This window comes from Schistocerca americana, chromosome 3, assembly GCF_021461395.2.
Source record: "Schistocerca americana isolate TAMUIC-IGC-003095 chromosome 3, iqSchAmer2.1, whole genome shotgun sequence".
Lineage (NCBI taxonomy): Eukaryota > Metazoa > Arthropoda > Insecta > Orthoptera > Acrididae > Schistocerca > Schistocerca americana.
In genome coordinates, this window is record NC_060121.1 from 719,805,873 (window position 1) to 719,825,807 (window position 19,935).

The window sequence follows — 19,935 nt, forward strand, 5'->3', positions numbered from 1 at the left end:
TCAAATTAAGGCCTATGTTTGATACAAGTAGATCTCTTGGTCAGGAAAGCCATTTTTGCCAGTGCTAATCTGCTTTTTAAGTCCTCCTTTCTCTGTTCTCCGGGGATTATTTTGCTGCATAGGAAGCAGAATTCCTTAATTTCATTTGATTTTTGATCACTAATGCTGATGTTAAGTTCCTCCCTGTTCACAATTCTGCTACTCCTCACTACGTTTCTCTTTTCCGGTTTATTCTCAGTCCATGCTCTGTATCCAAGAGATTTTTCTTCCATTCGGCAAATCCTTTACTCATAAGGCAGTTGATTTTGCTCGATGTTATTTAATCTGACATCCATCTTTGTTCCTTCTGAAGTGTACACAGTGCTTCACATTGCATAGTTCATAACGTGGCTGACTCGCTGGGCACAGCAGCAGGCGTCTGGTTGCGGCTGCAGTTGTTGCCTTTGCCTCACACGCCATTACCGGACGCATATTTTGTGCTCCAGCAGTCCGCCACCGTCGTCCAGCGCACACCCAGACGATCGAGATCCGAACATCCGGTCCCTCATCTTTGAAGAACTATGGAACAAATAGCTGACGAGGTTCTAACATTGGGCCCTCCCTCTACAGAGACTCTGCGCCAAATTTATGCCACTTCAGTACTGCTACTCTACACAGAGCCTTTGAGCACTGCCTCCTCGCCACACTCCCGAACATTCGCTGGGCAGCAGCCAGACCTAGCTTCCAACAAAAGTAATTTGCAATAAAATTTAGCTCCCACCCGCCTGTCCAAGCGGAAAGCGTCAATCAGATTCGTCCTCGTGCGACGTTCACCTGCTTTATTTCAGCATTGATGGTCCTTCGTGTCGACAGACTGCGTTATGATACTGGCTGAAAAATGGGGGATGGAAGTTCAGTACTAGCTACTATAAATGATGCTGGGTATTGGAGGTACTGGTGTGTACAGCAACGTGGACCAGCACCTCTGAAGGTCTCGCTGTATGGTGGTACAACATGCAACGTGTCTTTCCATGAGCAATAAAAAAGGCGGAAATGATGTTTATGTGGATCTGTATTCCAATTCTCTGTACAGGTTCCGGAACTCTCGGAACTGAGGTGATGCAAAACTTCTTTTGATATGTGTATTCACATTACGTCTAGCAGAAACTCAAGATGTGCAGTAGCATATATTTACTAATCATTATGTTATGAAAAAAAGAGTAGAGTCACCATCACATAAGTTAATTACTACTCAAATCAAAGTTAAAGTGGTGGAAGTTGTACCAATCATTGCCCCACTTCTCTACTCAACTCGGAGCTCTACTCTCATTCACCCAGAAAATTAAATCCTCACAAAATCTTACCAAATAGGTGACCTGTCAGAAATACTCAAATCAGTCTAGCACCACTGTTATGAGTTAATCAGCAAAATTACTTTTCTTCGTTCCAGTATTACCACTTTCAGCTCATAATTCCTCAGTACACAAATAGAAGTTTTCTGTTAACCTACAGATCGAATGATGCAGCATTATATGACTTGTACCTCACTGATGTATTGCTCTTTCTGTTAAACTCCCATTCCCAGCTGCAGTGTCTTGAATTGCACAATATATATGAAATGTCTGGGCTAGCAGGACAGAGCGCATTAAGTTGTGGAGTGGGGCCTAAATAAGTTGCTGTCAGTTTCACTCAACATACAAACCATATTCATCAACACACAATATTACAACAACGATGCAAGACACTCAAAACTTTAATCGACCTCCTTTGATTGACCTTAGATTGGCTGAAGGCCACACTCAAAATCCAAGACACAAGGCCTAAGCAAGAAATTGAAATATGCGGTTCTTCTGGAGGTTCCACCCAAGAATATTTTCTAAATCTTCAATCAAAACGGGCTAAAGGCCTTATCAATTTAATTTCAATGGAACTTGGCAGGAGATCACATATTAAGCAATAAGAAGTATTTCAATCAAAAGGCGGAAGGCCTTATCTTAAAACAAAAACATAACAATTTTATGCCTTAAGGGAAAGGCAAGAACATTAATTTAAAAGACATTAAAACTCTGCTGAAGGCCACACGTCAACTGGAGCACAAACAGGGAAATTACTACGTATTACACACAGGAATGGCGCTCAAAAGTTTCCAAGGGTCAGCCTGGGATTGTAACACTAACGCCCATTTACGTGAGACAGGCAGCCTGTGCAACGACTTCTTAACCTGAAGGCAACCCAACCGACAGATAGCCAACCGACCAATGAACAAGAACAGTTCCGCTCCACGCAACCAGCAAAAGGACCACAAGATTTCAATACAACGACACATAGAATATTGGCGCCAACAACGACCAACAACACCTCAGCTGTCGAACTACACGCCGCGCTGGACAGCAATAACAAGACGAGGAAAATACACTGCCTAAAATTACGTCAACGACCAGGGCAGGTAATCGGAACGTCCACGGTCACAAGCCAGAAGATACCGCTGGTAAACTTCGACAACAGGGAATAAATTAAGTCACGTTAAACTCCACAGGAAGACGACTGGAATCTTAGCCGATTGAATACACACACGTTGTTGCTCATGGGAGTGTCCCAAAAGCGACAACCAATATCAAACGAAGAAATGTAAACAGTTGAGGCTCGATAGTAGGTTAAGTGAGGACTCAACTTTCGTGTCCAATATCGGTGGGCGACGAACTTCGTAGCAGCCACAAGCAGCACCTCACACACCAACGCCAGGTGCAGACCGCCAGCGGTGTCGGCCAGAGTATGCATGACAGAAACTTCATTGCTTCTCCACGCCAACCGACGGACTGCCCAGGCCCGGAAACGGTGAAAGGACCAAATATACGTCGGCCGATGCGATGGCAATCGAACGACGACCAACGGTGGTCCCGCTCCAATCTCCCTCTGTCGGACACTTCACGTGTGTCGCCAGCGGTTGGCGAGCACTGGCCTCGCTGGCGGTCCGTCCCCGACTTAACTGCTGCTGCGTCCCGACTGCACTGCTGGTCCGACTCCAACTGACTGCCAGACACACGACTACCCGGAAATACTATCGGTCGCTCCGGAGATTGTACGACATAGCACTGATCGATACGCGCTGCTGCTGCCGCACACGGGCAACTAAGGCAGAAAATCAGTGTCGCCAGTAAATGGAATAAGAAAATGATGCGGCAGCACCGTAGTAGTAGATGACAAACAACAAGTGGCATGAACACGAGCCGTGCACGACTGAATATACAGTACCCAATGTTGCCTAGTCCAAAATCTAGATCCTCAATACAGCTACACCACATTTGTTTGTATACAGTCATCTTTTTCATTACTCAATAATGTCTGTCAGCTCTATTATTTTACTTACCTTTCTTACCTCCTTATCTAGAGGAGTGCATTCTCAAAAAATATCCCTACTGCAGAGACATGCTCTTTAACAATTAAGACCCTAACATTATTCATTATTTTTTATTTCATTATTGTTTCCTTATCTAATAAATAAACACCTGCTCTGATTATCTAAAGCAAAATTGATTCTACCGAAAAACACTCCACAGTAACAGATCCTTATGTTAAGGCAAACTTAACTCTCATTACTGATCAGACAATATTATCGCTTAGAAAACTATTATTTCACTGTATTCCATTAAGTTGCTTGAGATTGTAGCCTGAAGGGCGATATACACACAAATCTTGCTTATTCTTTCTACGCACATTACTCCAGGCAACCATGGTTAAAATTTTATGTCCTCAGTGTTAGATGATACTGTATCATGACACTTCTATGAGTAGATACTTATTTCCACATAGTGACTGCACTAAACACACTTCCATTACACCACAATTAATGTTAAGACCTAGTACTGAATATGGCTTTTACTGTGTATTTCCTCTGCTGCTGCACCAAATCATACTAATTTCACACATGAGCTGATTACTAAAGACGTGAATTATAGCTTACAGATAATCTGCACCGTCTCCTCCACATATGCTTACACCTTTCATTTTCTGTTTACCTTACCTCTTTGACAGAAATTCTTTTACCATGACACCAATTTACTTTGTTCATTTCATTCTTCCATCCTCTTATACTTCCATTACTTATGACGAACATAACATAATACCTATAAGTAATACAGGAAAAAACTATTTCTAAAATATTCTTACAATAAAGTATCCTGTTGTACAAAATCATATGAAAGTCAATGTAGAATGTTTCTGATTCGCTTACAAACTACAGATAAGATAGGAGGAGAGTTTCAATGCGTCAGGAAACACGAAAAATGATGCAGACAGTTGGGGTACTTATTATCGCAACATAATGAATCCAACACAGAATGTTGAACCCCCTACTTGTTAATTACACAAGAAATTAGTCCCAAATACTTGGCTAATTAGTTGATCCTTGTATCAAGTATTAGACCACAAAGCAAATCACCTGAAATCCTTACATTCTCTTAAAAATTACCATCCATTTTGACACCTTGGATAACCTCAGCAACAGCAACACATACTATTTCATCACCTAATTTTGCTATAGTAAGTTATGGGTAAACGTTTCTATCCACACTATCATTCAACATCTCACTAGAATTAGAAATTACTCTCATCTTACCATTACCATTTAGATTACCCTTACCTGTGATTACAACACATTTAAATACAAGTGGTTCATCATCACTACCTGCTCTAGTGCGAGCCAAAACTGGAGCATTATCAAGTTTAAATGGTTTGATCCAGAATTAAAATCATCCCGTCCATTTCTTGTACTTGAATTTGTCCTACTATTTCTGTGCCCATTCTGGCTATCCTCCACCCAACTATTCCTAGAATTTCTACTGTAATTAGTCCTGTTCATCCTGTTTACCTGAAAGTCTCCCTCTGATTGATTATTGTCGTCGAAATTCCACTGAGGGCTTCACCCTCTGCAATTTATCCATATAATTCAAGAAATCACCAATACTGCCCCTATGGGCAGGTACAAGCTATTCTTTTTCTGAAGCAACTTAGTCTCGGAAACCATAATTATTTATTCACTACCTAGGTCTTTGTCCAAATATTTCAGTTGGTTTATACAAAGCTGATAGAAACGTTCCACAGTATCCTTCCTAGAGTCAAATCTCTCTCCTCACCAAAATTCACTCAAAATTCTCTGCTGCTTCTATTTGGTCCAATACTCATCTAAACGTGCTTTCTCATAGCTTCGCCAGAAGTATAGCTATCAACTACCTGAGCTGCGCATCCACAAACATCCCCTTTCAAAAAGCCTCTCACAAATAAGATTTTCTTCTTGTCGTTCCATATTTCTGGCAAATTATTAAATTCCCTAAAGAAATCCAGAGGATGCACTTTCCAATATGGTTCAAAATTACAAAATTTCTTATGACTAAGAAATGAAGGACTGTTTGGGGCGCAACATACTCTATACTTTATATTTTGTGCCTCTTCCATCTTTTTCTCCATTTCAGCAAGTTCTGAATCTACATTTTTATTCACTTCTACCAGATTTTCCTCTAACACTACTGCACACGTGGTTTCTATCTACGTCCGAATGTCATTTTTAATCTGATTGATCTGGTTCACAAGTTTAACCCTATTTTCAGCACAAAATTTCCTGGCAGTTTTGCCTTCATCTTTACGCTGTTTCTCGGGAGCCACCACCTTCCTACTATAGTCATCAGAGAGTTCCTTTCTCTCTTCTACACATTTATTACTCATAAATGTTAATACTCATTAGTGTTATGTACTATTTTCTTTATCTTTTCATCCCAACCTTGAGCTTCCGCCTCAAGATTGTTAGTTATTTGTGAAAGATTAGAGCTGACTTCCTTAATGTGCTTTTTAATTTCTTTCTTCAGTTCATCCTTTGCACAGTTTTCTTTTCCACCCTATTAATGTCTTCTTTCATGCTATTTTCCCCCCTACTAATTTGTTCTTTCATACTACTATTGTCTTCTTTCCTAGTCATATTACTCAAACTACTCACCATTTGTATTAACATCTCTTTCACATTTCTGTCTGCCATAAAGTTTTCTCCTTGCTGACTTTCGCTACTAGGTTCCTCCCCCTTAGCCTTAACGATTTCATACACTTCTGTACTGTTTTCGCCCATTGCACCATACACTGTAGATGACGCTTTTATCATTTCATCTACAATAGGACTTTCGTCCCCACCATTTCTAAGTTTCATTCATGTCCGATTTATAGCCACTATCATCTACAGATCCAGTCTTCTGTTGTCCCTTGTCTCCTATCACACTGTCTTGTTCGTTAAGACCACTCATTGTGTATCACTTAATATAAAACGGCTTTTGCTATGAAATTACCTTATTCTTATTCATTCGTCTCATGCTGCTGCTGCTGCTGCGGTTGTCATCTCAATTCATCATCTGTATGGCTGCTGCAAGATGTAAGTCTCCCAGTGAGGCGTCTTGCTTACCTATGTGGTGACTGGCTGCTCCTGTACTCAGTGGCTACTTCCATAGAACCCACTCGCTGATTGGCTCCTGTCACATTGTGGCCATGAAACACAAGCGCCAATTGGCTGTTGCATCTCCGTCGTTAAAATCACTGTACTGTAAACTGCTCTTGATTTCACTTTCAAAGTTCATGAGTCATATTTTATTGTGCCCACATAAAATAGTCCCCACCCAGAAGGGCACCATATGTGACGTTCGCTTACTTTATTTCTTTGTTGATGGTCCTTGGTTTCGAGGTACTGTGTTATGATACTGGCTGAAAAATGGGGGGTTGAAGTTCAATACTGACTACTGTAAATGATGTAGCTGATAGGTGCACAGCTGCATTTCACAGTTCTTTACTTTCACTGCTCACAACTCCCCAATATCCACAGTTAATATGACCAGTCCACTATTGGTTAACTTTGATAAGCCTCATTACTAGGTTGCAGGGAAAACATCAGCATACTGCTAAGATAGTTTACTGTTGAATATCTATTAGAAGTAAAAAACGAACCACACAATTCACAGTTCTTGCACAATAATACAATATATATTAAAAAGACACTACATTGTTTTAAGACACAGCCTATTTGTGTTACACTTATTTCACAGTTAAATTTTTGCCCTGCTCTTGATCTAAACAATGCAGGTTCCTCTTCTGCAACTTGGATGTGAACTGACTGTCTCGAGACCAAAAATCGGGAGTTTATATAACATCTCAATAACAGGTACTGAAACTATACATTGTTCGATGTTAAAGTTACAAAATTTACAGTTAAAATATAACTTATTCAATTACCTAAATACATCGAAATATTCCATCTGTTTAACAATTTCTTCTAGTACAAACGTTAGGCCTAATGATTTGTTTAAATGATGAAATTAACAGATATAGTTATACAGACAAAACTTTTGACAAAACTGGTTATTATTTTGGAATTAATTAAGAGCTGGCTTTGCTAACATGTTTTAGAACAGTGCCAAATACATGTTTAAAGAACGCCAGTGTTTTGCCTTTCAAACGTACAAAATTTATATTTGCTTGTAAGTCAACAATAGAATTTAAGTTACGAAACGATTACTGATATCACCCTATGACAAAATATAGTAACTAGGAATAGACAAAACAAATGTGCAAATCAATTACATACATAAAACTAAGCACAAAATTAGATCTGGTACTATATTCTTTAAAACTGAGGGCCAACCATCTCTTTTATGAAAATGCCCATTATACTCATGTATGTTAATGATAATTAGTCACAGATGAAAAAATGAAATTAAGGAGACACATGGTAAAACAAGAGGGGAAGTAAAACGGTCCCTGCTTGCTTCGCCACATTCGCCTAAGATGGATACTGTACCCAAAATCCATCTCTCCTCATCCAAAAGAGTTGAGCCTAGTGGCAAGGACCTTATTTGGTTCTGAGAATGTAAACATGCTCCAAGCAAGCTTTTTTTTTTATTGTTCATGCAGTCGGCCAGTTTCAACCATGAGTCATTTTCAAGTTCATATCCAAAGCTTGCAGCTTGAAACTGGTCTGTTGCACTGTCTACTTGGACCATGCTTTCATTCTCGAAACACGCTGAAGCTGTGGACCCCTACAACATTGAAGTCTAAAAGGTTGTTCTGTTGTTCACCATGGTTGTCCAAGTCTGAAGAAGGTGCTATCAGGCAGTAGGTCTCCCAGTCGCTTTCTTCCTTTCTGGGCGAGACTCGAAACCAGCATTAACATTCGCCTACTCATTCAGCCTGTGCAATTGAAAGCTAACGTCCTAGCTCCATCCCTCTGCATTTCCTGTGCTTGCGTCTGAGGGAAGAACTGGCCTACCGGTGCAACCAAGCACAGACAATACCGCTGCCGGCGATATCCCCGGCGGCCGCCCTTTGGTTGTGTGAAGCCAACTTCACAACTCCTAGTGCCACACGTGCAAGCATCGCTTTGCTGGCCACGTGACAGACAACGAATTACTTTCCAATTCATCTCGCACAAGGGAGCTGAGTATACCGAACCCTGCCCAAATAGCTACCCCAGAGTGACGCATGCACAGTTAGAATCTTAAATTCAAGATAAAATTAAGAAAAGAGATTAATCAAGAACCTTCACATCTGAATCTCACAGCCACTCACTTGCTGACAGAAAACGGAAATTGAATGTAAAAAGGATTGGAAATCGCATAAACTTGAGGATGTTTTATATTAACATGGAATTGAAATGGGAGATGGTGCGCAGAAAGGGTAGGGGAGGGGGGGGGGGGGGCGTTGATTACGCCGCCACCTCACAACAGGGTTTCGCCGAGGCGCCTTCTGATGTATTTGATAAGGTAAACCATGATATGTCAGAGTTAATGATATCTAAGAAATGCCTTTAGATCTAGATAAAAATACGTTTTTCGGTCAGTCGATGTGTCTAGAACCTTCTTCGCGAAACTCTTCGCTCATTTTCGACAATCGCTAACAGATTTAACGTATGAGGGACAATCGTAGCCAAAAGTATACGTCTTAAATATTAAACTCGTAGCTGCTATTGTAAATTCTTAATTAACGAGCGGTTTCGTAGCCAAGAAGCCACATTATCAGGTTATATCTCTTACATTAGAAAAAGCGTTGACTTCAATTATCGAAATATAGGTAGAATCAAGAGCGAGAGATAGAGTAAATGACTTACACAGTGAATCATGACTTTGACGTTGCAATACCAATGGGACCAAAACTGTCTTGTCCATGAATAACAGACGCTATTAACAGATAGGTAAGCGGAAGGTAAACGTAATCAATTTAAGCAGGTCATTTTTCGCCAGCAGCGTGATTTGCATGCTTGATGTAGCTCCGGTTGGAAATAACGTTGAAGAGCACGTTCCGTGTGATGCAGCACCATTTCTGATGGTGCGCCAAGAACACTGTCGCCTTCACGATGAGACACTCGCCCCATGTGAGGGTGTCCTTGGGCTATCACTCTGCCGCTGAAATGAGCCATGTGCACTTCTCTACGAAGGAACAGGTTTGTGCTGCAAATAAGTCAGACTACACGCATCTGTACTAATAATAAATCTGGAAGACTGGTGTCGGTCTGTCTGTTTCTCCAAAACCAGTGCACGAAATATTTTTATAAGTCCCTCATACGTGTCCCTTAGCCTATTTGAACGCGAAGATCTCCAGACCTACGAAATTCCTCAGCTCGTGGTCTAGTGGTTAGCGTTTCCGCCTCTGGATAACAGGCTGCCAGGGTCGATTCCGGCCTGTATCGGGGACTTTTTCCTCCCGAGGACTGGGTGTTTGTGTTGTCCTTATATTTCGTCACCATTAGTGAAAGTGGAGAGAGCGGACAGTGAAATGATTCGGAATGTATACGGGCACTGATAAACGCGCAGCTGATCGCACCACAAACCAAATATCATCGACGTCAGAACCATGAGGCAAATGCGCATTTTATTTTCAGAGGTAAATTGAACGTCGCTCTGGGCACCGTATGAGATTTATTTCATTAAAATGGGATTACGGAGGAAAGACATTTAAATTTAAAGCTTTATCGAAACATGCTGTTTCTGTCGGTTGCTGTGTTTGAACATGCTGATCTGCAAAACTAGTAGAGCATCTAACTTAGGGCACCGTTTAGGCATTATTTCATAAAGATCTGATTACTAAAAACAAGTCATCGTAAGCGAAAGTTTTATCCGTGCTAGAATTGTTAACGCGACATTAGCTCTGTTACGTTTTCACAGCTAACCCGCTAAACGAATTTCGATGAAATTTGGTGTCGACATACACTATGTGATCAAAAGTATCGGGACACCTGGCTGAAAATGACATACGAGATCGTGGCGCCCTCCATCGGTAATGCTGGAATTCAGTAAGGGTGTTGGCCCACGCTTAGCCTTGATGACACCTTCCATTCTCACAGGCATCAGTTCAATCAGGTGCTGGAAGGTTTCTTGGGGAGCGGCAGCCCATTCTTCACGGAGTGGTGCACTGAGGAGAGATATCGATGTCGGTAGGTGAAGCCTGTCACGAAGTCGGCGTTCCAAAACATCCCAAAGGTGTTCCATAGGATTCAGGTCTGGACTCTGTGCAGGCCAGTCCATTGCACAGATGTTGTCGTCGTGTAACGACTCCACCACAGGCTGTGCATTATGAACAGGTGCTCGATCCTGTTGAAAGATGCAAATCGCAATCCCCGAACTGCTCTTCAACAGTGGGAAGCGATAAGATCTTAAAACATCAATGCAGCCCTATGCTGTCATAGTGACAAACAAAACAACAATGGGAGCAAGCCCCCTCCACCAAAAACACGACCACACTTGTACACGACCGCCTCAGAATGTTACTGTTCACACTACATACACCGGAAATTCGCCATATCCACATCCTGCCATCAGATCGCCAAATTGTGTACCGTAATTCGACACTCCACACAACGTTTTTCCACTGTTCAATCGTCCGATGTTTACGCTCATTATACCTAGCGAGGCGTCGTGTGGCATTTACCGGCGTGGTGTGTGGCTTATGAGCAGCCACTCGACGATAAAATCCAAGTATTCTCGCCTCCCGCCTGACTGTCATAGTACTTGCAGTGTATCCTGATGCAGTTTGGAATTTATGTGTGGTGGTCTGGATAGATGTCTGCCCATGACACATTATGAACCTCTCAACTGTAGGCGGTCTCTGTCAGTCAAAGACGAGGTCGGCCTGTACGCTTTTGTGCTGTACGTGTCCCTTACGTTTCAACTTCACTATCGCTTCGGAAACAGTGGACGCAGGGGTGTTTAGGAGGGCGAAAATCTCGCGTAAAGACGTATAATACGAGTGACACCCTATCACCGGACCACTTTTGAAGTCCGTCAGTTCCGCGGAGCGCCCCATTCTGTTCTCTCACGATGTCTAATGACTACTGATGTCGCTGATATGGAGTACCTGGCAGTAGGTGGCAGCACAATGCACCTAATATGGCAACGTATGTTTTTGAGGGTGTCCGTATAATTTTGATCACATAGTGTAGCTTGAGCCCTGAAGAACATAGGCTCCTGTAGAAAGAGTATGGTACAAAATACTTACTGATTTGAAGAAAATAGTGCGAATCAGGGAAAAATATTTAGTCTTTAAAAAAGCTATTTTGTCTGACTTTTAGTTTTCATCATGTTGTGAAAATGCTTTTATTGGTTGATACGTGCTATGTGATATTATAAAATGTACTCACTAGAATACTTACATAATCTTCATTGTGTTTAATCCATACTTCCACACTACCTGTTGCTTAATGTAGACGATGTAGCACAATGATATACGAGGTCCTGCCCATGGTCTTCTGTGAACGCTACTCGGCAGCGATGCTCTTCATACTGATGCATCCGGCGCTGAGACCGGTTGGGAGTGGGGTGTACGATGCAGTGGGTCCACATCACGACCTATACTTACCTGAACAGGAAGACACATGAGGGCAGCTGGAAGCTGAACTTATTGTGTGTGCAGTAGTTTACTTACTTACCTCATCATAACAAAGCTATTGATACGCGAGTGCAGCCACGTGTAACAGCTAGTTCTTTAATAATAATCCATACATTGAGCTTAAGGAACTTCCTTGTTGTCTCTGATAAAATGCTTCGTGAGCCGTAGTAAAAATTGCTGTTTTGAAAACCGCGCCGCAGTGCGCATTGTAGAGCAGTCGCCCTCCATTTCTGGCGGTGGCGCCGCTATGGCAATCACAGCTTTGGTGTCTCCCTCTGGTGTGAGAGGGGAATGGTTGCCCGTTCACGTGCATTTAAGGAGCGCTATCAGCTCGGCAGTGGCCGCGCCTGTACTTTCATGTCCCACCTGTTCTCCATCTCTCCACTCTCCATACCCCCTCCCAAGGTGACTTCCGCCAGCTCCCCCTCCCTGATGATGCCCTCCTCCCCTCCATCTACCCCCCTACCAACTTTGATCCTCCCTCCCTCCTCCTCTGTTTTTTCCTTTGGGCACCCTCACTCCCTTCTCTCCCTTTCCCTCCCTCTTCCCTTTCCCCCCACTCCTCCCCCGGGCTTCCCCCACCCCCATACCCCCATTCCTCCTCCCGTCCCTCTGCCATTGGCATCTTAGCTCTCCCCTCTCCCCCTCCCCCTTCCCCTCTTGGCAGGCCCCGGACTCGCACACGTTACGTCGACATTCGCGCGCCGGAGATCATCGCCATCCGTTTTCTCGTGTGTGTGCCTTCGTGTTTGTGGTTAGTGTTCACCGTCACACTCCAACATTCACCTGTGCCGTCGAATCATCAGTGTTTGTGCGCTGTGCCAACGTGTTTCACTGTCATTTTCGTCGAGTGTGAACGGCTGTGTGTTTTGTATTTCTGTCTCTACTCTTTTTTGCCCGTCAATATATCTATTATGTAACTTCTTCATGTTTTTTCTCATTGTCGACTCGAAGGCTGAAGAGCAGCGTAGGATGCTGCTGCCAACCTACCTATGTACGGGTATAAAAATTACAATGAAGGAAAAAAAAAGCTCGGCAGTGGGTGAGTCGGATGAAGTCAGTCGGAGGCAGTTGGTCAGCCAGGGCAGTCTGTCAGTCTGGGCGAGTATGGTCACTTGGTCAGCCAAGTTAGTCTGGGTCTGTCTCTCGTCCGCATCGGTCGTCCAGAGTGGTAGTAAGTGTTAGGCCGCCAGTCTGCTCGAGTTTGCTCAGGCAATGGGCATTTTCGGTTGCATCGATCGGTTGGTCGGTCGCACACTGGGATGCAAGATGACTTGTCTGCTTGGAGCGTCAGCGCATGTGAGATCGCTACGTGGGTCAAGTGGCTGCACCGTATAGCGAGGAGTAGTGGCTTCGCGGCCGACACGAGAGCAACAGGAGCCAACCCACGACATCGGTCTGGCCGGGGCGAGCTGCGACGCCGTGAGACGGCAGATCGGCGCGCCTTCCTGTGTCCGTTGAAGCGGCTGGCAGCAGACGGTTCGGGAGTGCGTTTCGGAGATGCTGCGCTAGGTCTTCGCCAGATATCGCAGTTATTTGAAGCTCAGTGATTAGTGATATGTTATTTCAGTTACTTGTTAAATTCTACTTGTGTTGTTGGTCAGTCTCTCGTCCCCAGCTTGCTCGTCTGTCTCTCGTCCGCATTTGTTGGGCAGTTAGTGTCTGTCTGTCTGTCGGTCTGCCGTACGTTAATAGCTGCCTCTTTCATGTTTGTCGGATTCGGTGTTAACAAATTTATAGAATTAAGGTAAGGGCCGAATTTCTGAAATGTGTTTTTATCTTGCCTATCATCTTGCGAGGCGGTATATGTGTAATGTAGAGCGTGTTGTACACTTTATGTAAGTCTGAATTTCATGGGTTTTATTTAGTCATTTGTATAAAGTTGCCACCCTTCCATCGTAATAGCCCTTTTAAAAACAAACTTTTTGTGAAAAATGAGTTCTTACTGTGAGTGTTTGTACCATTACCATCCCTCTTACGGGGTGCATAGTTAATGTGTTTGTGTGAGTTGTTAAAAATTTTATTTTAAAGTAATCTGGTGTGTTGCAGATTTGCACCACTGTAGTTTTTCAGAGGTCGTTGTGAGCGGTCGTGACTACGGCTGTGTTAAAAGGGAGCGGCAAGCTTCTCAGCCCGAAGGCTCCTACTGTAACAATTTTTTTTTCTGCCTCTGAATAATTGTAACTTGCTATTTCGAGGGTGCTTTCCTGCTAATAATTTAAAAACTGTTTTGAAAAGGCTTTAGAAATGAAATTCACATTTTTTAAATTACAACTTCGTATTTCGAGGGTGCTTTTCTGCTTTATAAATTTTAAATCTGTTTTTGATCAGTTACTCCTTGGCAACTACTTACACGCTCACATAGTGTGTTAATGTTCTTGATGAATCGCCAGTAAATAAAGTAAATTCTTTAAGAAAGGATTATGAAAGTAAATTTTCACGGTTCACTTCGGAATAAAGAAGAATGTAATGTCACAGACTCCGACAATTTGCACCTCCTCGTCTTACAAGCCCCAGGAGGACACGTGAACGCTGCACTAAATCTGCTAGACGTCACGGCAGATGGGCATTCCGGCTGAAGGAGGATATCTACGTGGATATAAGCGCCTGGTCCCGATTGCTGTCAATGTAACGGGCGGCTGGCGTCGCGGTGAGGCGGCATCGACCACGGCGGCACCGCCAGCTGGGCGTGACTTCCGCCGATCGACCGAGCGGCGGCTGCCTTTCTGTTGACTCTGCTAATAATTGCGGCCACAAGCACAGCACAGCACAGCACAGCTGTGTGCCCTGGCGCCGCACACTGCCGCACCGCGGCCAATGGTGCCGGCGTGGCTCGAGATGCCGCCCGTGTCAAAGGGACGGTCTCGCCCTAGAGTTGTATCACTACCATCTACAACCTGTCACAGTGTCTCTGGATAAGTGTAACACGTACTGAAGCACAAGCACATACACTAACTTTCTCGCTCTCTCTCTCTCTCTCTCTCTCTCTCTCTCTCTCTCTCTCTCTCTCTGTCACTCATACACACACACACACAGACACACACACACACACACACTAACGCTACAAACCAACGATTCTTGGTCGTTTGCCGGAGGTATGTGAAACCAGATGTCTAGACACAGCTCAGGAGGCTCCCTGCAATTTGGGGGTCGGTAATTTGTGGGTTTGTGTTCCATCGGGTTCTGGTCAGGAGAGGTTTGCGGCGAAGGCATCAACGTCGTTAGCTGTCATGTTCCTAAAACCACTATGGTCTTCTGGCGCAATTATACATACGACTTCAAGAATGGTTTGTCATTCCTTTGCCGGGCGGAGTGGCCGAGCGGTTCTAGGAGCTGCAGTCTGGAACCGCGTTACCGCTACGGTCGCAGGTTCAAATCCTGTCTCGGGCATGGATGTGTGTGATGTCCGTAAGTTAGTTAGGTTTAAGTGGCTATAAGTCCTAGGGGACTGATGATCTCAGCTGTTAAGTCCCATAGTGCTCAGAGCCATTTGAGCCATTTTTTGTCATTCCTTTAATGCATAATTGATTTAAACATACGATAATGATGTAGGCTGAAACAATGATTAAAATTTGATCAGCACCTGAAGTCGAACCCAGCTGTTCCGCTTTCAAAACAGTCGTGCCATCTGTTTCTCCACACTGCCACTCCAGCGAACACATCCACACTACCCTAGTACGTCTGCCTCCCCTATACAAATTCGAATTCACACATCAACCCATTGCTATTCCGCATTTGAACTCGCATTTGTATTGCCAAGGCCCTTCTTTATTGCAATAGCACCTCAGAAATAGTGAAATGGGATTGATTCTGCCTCTACGTCAGGAGTAGGTGACATATTATTCTTATACACTTGATGTTTCTGATACAGTGTCTCAAATGAAAAACACTCCAGAGTTGCACTAAATTATGTTTTTTTTTTAAGCCTTGACCATGGTTCTGCTATAATAATAAAGTTCACGGCAAATGATGACAAGCAAAACAGTTTTGGCTGTCATCATTTACCGTGAACTATTTCAACAGTTCCTGTTTCAGCCATGTTTAACATCTTGAAATAATAATACAGCCTTCTTCAGAGGTCTTTCTTTTTTTTTTGTCATCAGTCTACCGACTGGTTTGATGCGGCCCGCCACGAATTCCTTTCCTGTGTTAACCTCTTCATCTCAGAGTAGCACTTGCAACCTTCATCCTCAATTATTTGCTTGACATATTCCAATCTCTGTCTTCCTCTACAGTTTTTGCCCTCTACAGCTCCCTCTAGTACCATGGAAGTCATTCCCTCATGTCTTAGCAGATGTCCTATCATCCTGTCCCTTCTCCTTATCAGTGTTTTCCACATATTCCTTTCCTCTCCGATTCTGAGTAGAACCTCCTCATTTCTTACCTTATCAGTCCACCTAATTTTCAACATTCGTCTATAGCACCACATCTCAAATGCTTTTATTCTCTTCCGTTCCGGTTTTCCCACAGTCCATGTTTTAATGCCATACAATGCTGTACTCCATACGTACAGCCTCAGAAATTTCTTACACCCTTCTTAATACGAGCACTTCGATCTTGATCGTCCATTCTTATTATTCCCTCTTGGTTGTTGTACATATAGTATACGACCCGTCTCTCCCTATAGCTTACCCCTACTTTTTTCAGAATCTCGAACAGCTTGCACCATTTTATATTGTCGTACGCTTTTTCCAGGTCGACAAATCCTATGAAGGTGTTCTGTTTTTTCTTTAGCCTTGCTTCCATTGTTAGCCGTAACGTCAGAATTGCCTCTCTCGACCCTTTACTTTTCCTAAAGCCAAACTGATCGTCACCTAGCGCATTCTCAATTTTCTTTTCCATTCTTCTGTATATTATTCTTGTAAGGAGCTTCGATGCATGAACTTTTAAGCTGATTGTGCGATAATTCTCGCACTTGTCAGCTCTTGCCGTCTTCTGAATTGTGTGGATGATGCTTTTCAGAAAGTCAGATGGTATGTCGCCAGACTCACATATTCTACACACCACCGTGAATAGTCGTTTTGTTGCCACTTCCCCCAATGATTTTAGAAATTCTGATGGAATGTTATCTATCCCTTCTGCCTTATTTGACCGTAAGTCCTCCAAAGCTCTTTTAAATTCCGATTCTAATACTGGATCCCCTATCTCTTCTAAATCAACTCCTGTTTCTTCTTCTATCACATCAGACAAATCTTCACCCTCATAGAGGCTTTCAATGTATTCTTTCCACCTATCCGCTCTCACCTCTACATTTAACAGTTTAATTCCCGTTGCACTCTTAATGTTACCACCGTTGCTATTAATGTCACCAAAGGTTGTTTTGACTTTCCTGTATGCTGAGTCTGTCCTTCCGACAATCATATCTTTTTCGATGTCTTCACATTTTTCCTGCAGCCATTTCGTCTTAGCTTCCCTGCACTTCCTATTTATTTCATTCCTCAGCGACTTGTATTTCTGTATTCCTGATTTTCCCGGAACATGTATGTACTTCCTCCTTTCATCAATCAACTGAAGTATTTCTTCTGTTACCCATGGTTTCTTCGCAGCTACCTTCTTTGTGCCTATATTTTCCTTCCCAACTTCTGTGATGGCCCTTTTTAGAGATGTCCATTTCTCTTCAACTGTACTGCCTACTGCGCTATTCCTTATTGCTGTATCTATAGCGTTAGAGAACTTCAAACGTATATCGTCATTCCTTAATACTTCCCTTCCCCACTTCTTTGCGTATTGATTCTTCTTGACTAATGTCTTGAACTTCAGCGTACTCTTCATCACTACTGTATTGTGATCTGAGTCTATATCTGCTCCTGGGTACGCTTTACATTCCAGTATCTGATTTCGGAATCTCTGTCTGACCATGATGTAATCTAATTGAAATCTTCCCGTATCTCCCGGCCTTTTCCAAGTATACCTCCTCTTCTTGTGATTCTTGAACAGGGTTATGCTATTATTAGCTGAAACTTGTTACAGAACTCAATTAGTCTTTCTCCTCTTTCATTCCTTATCCCAAGCCCATATTCTCCTGTAACCTTTTCTTCTCCTCCTTCCCCTACAACTACATTCCAGTCGCCCATGACTATTAGATTTTCATCCCCTTTACATACTGCATTACCCTCTCAATATCCTCATACACTTTCTCTCTCTGTTCATCTTCAGCTTGCGACGTCGGTATGTATACCTGCTGTCGATTCTGATTAGAAAACCCGATCACTGAACTGTTCACAGTAACACACCCTCTGCCCTACCTTCCTATTCATAACGAATCCTACACCTGTTATACCATTTTCTGCTGCTGTTGATATTACCCGATACTCATCTGACCAGAAATCCTTTTCTTCCTTCCACTTCACTTCACTGACCCCTACTATATCTAGATTGAGCCTTTGCATTCCCCTTTTCAGATTTTCTAGTTTCCCTACCACGTTCAAGCTTCTGACATTCCACGCCCCGACTCGTAGAACGTTATCCTTTCGTTGATTATTCAATCTTTTTCTCATGGTTATCTCCCCCTTGGCAGTCCCCTCCCAGAGATCCGAATGGGGGACTATTCCGGAATCTTTTGCCAATGGAGAGATCATCATGACACTTCTTCAATTGCAGGCAACTTGTCCTGTGGATACACGTTACGTGTCTTTAATGCAGTGGTTTCCATTGCCTTCTGCATCCTCATGTCGTTGATCATTGTTGATTCTTCCGCCTTTAGGGGCAATCTCCCACCCCTAGGACAAGAGAGTGCCCTGAACCTCTATCCGCTCCTCCGCCCTGTTTGACAAGGCCGTTGGCAGAATGAGGCTGACTTCTTACGCTGGAAGTCTTCGGCCGCCAATGTTGATTATTTATCAAAATTTAGACAGTGGCGGGGATCGAACCCGGGACTGAAGACGTTTTGATTATGAATCAAAGACGCTACCCCTAGGCCACTTTTTTTTTTAGACCAATTTTTTTTTTACGTTCCGCAGCTGCTCACGCTAACCACTTTTTTTTGTTTTTTTTGTAATTTTTTTTAATAAGAATAGAATGAACAAAGTGTATATCATTGCTAGGCTGCCGTAGCGCAATATAAGAAATCAAATGTCTTCTTGAGTTTTTTTTGTTTTTTTTTTTGGGCCAAGTAGTAAACAGAAATTTTTATGGTGCACAAAAGACTATCATTTCATAATTGAAGGAAGTTTGCTCCGCCGCTCTGCGAGAGAAGGGAAATGTGAAATCGAAAATGGGAAAGAAAAAATGCCTTCTGCATTGGTGAGCATCTGAATAGTATCGTAAAATTCCGACAAGTACTAAAGTTCCAGGAAGCAAATGGGATTCATACATACAGGTCACTGGCAACCTCTGCGATCCGAAATATTGTATTTGAAGCATTTAACCGTTAATTATGGTGTTCAGCATATTTCCAAATATCCTCCTGTAGTCACAGTGTTGTCTCATTTTAAAGTGTTCAATTTCTATGTAAGAATAATAGTCGAGGAAAGTAGCATGCCTAGTCTGCATAATAAAAGATGCTGTGTGGCCCATGATCCACGTTGCAGCGTTGTTTTTTGCTCGTGGATATCTCAGTTTTTGTGGCTGAATGATCTCTAAAAGATCTACACCACAGGGCGGTCGTACGGTCTGTCACCGACAATCGTTGACGAAGAAATGTAGTAATTTCTTCTGCATGTCCGCACGTGAACCTATGAAGAAGAGTATCGACCCTTCCGCATGCGTCACAGTTGGGCCAATTTTATGTAGCTTTTCATTCGTTGCTATTTTATCGTTGACTGTTAGATACCAGTCGGCTATGACGCCTGACGGTAACACGTTGCTGTGCACATTCCGCCATACTATACTCCAGTGTGTATGTGGATGTTTTTCTTCGAGACGATTCCTGTGGTTTGTTGTCGTGAGAAGGCCTTAAAGCTTCCTGTTCGTCAGGCTTCCGTTATCGACGAAGTTGTGTCGAATGTAGCTCATTTTCATGTAGTACAGTCGCACATGTCGGTAAGAAAGTGGAATGCCGGCGATATTAACGGGTGGGTCAAGGCTATGAGGCTTCCACCGCTGAATGAGGTT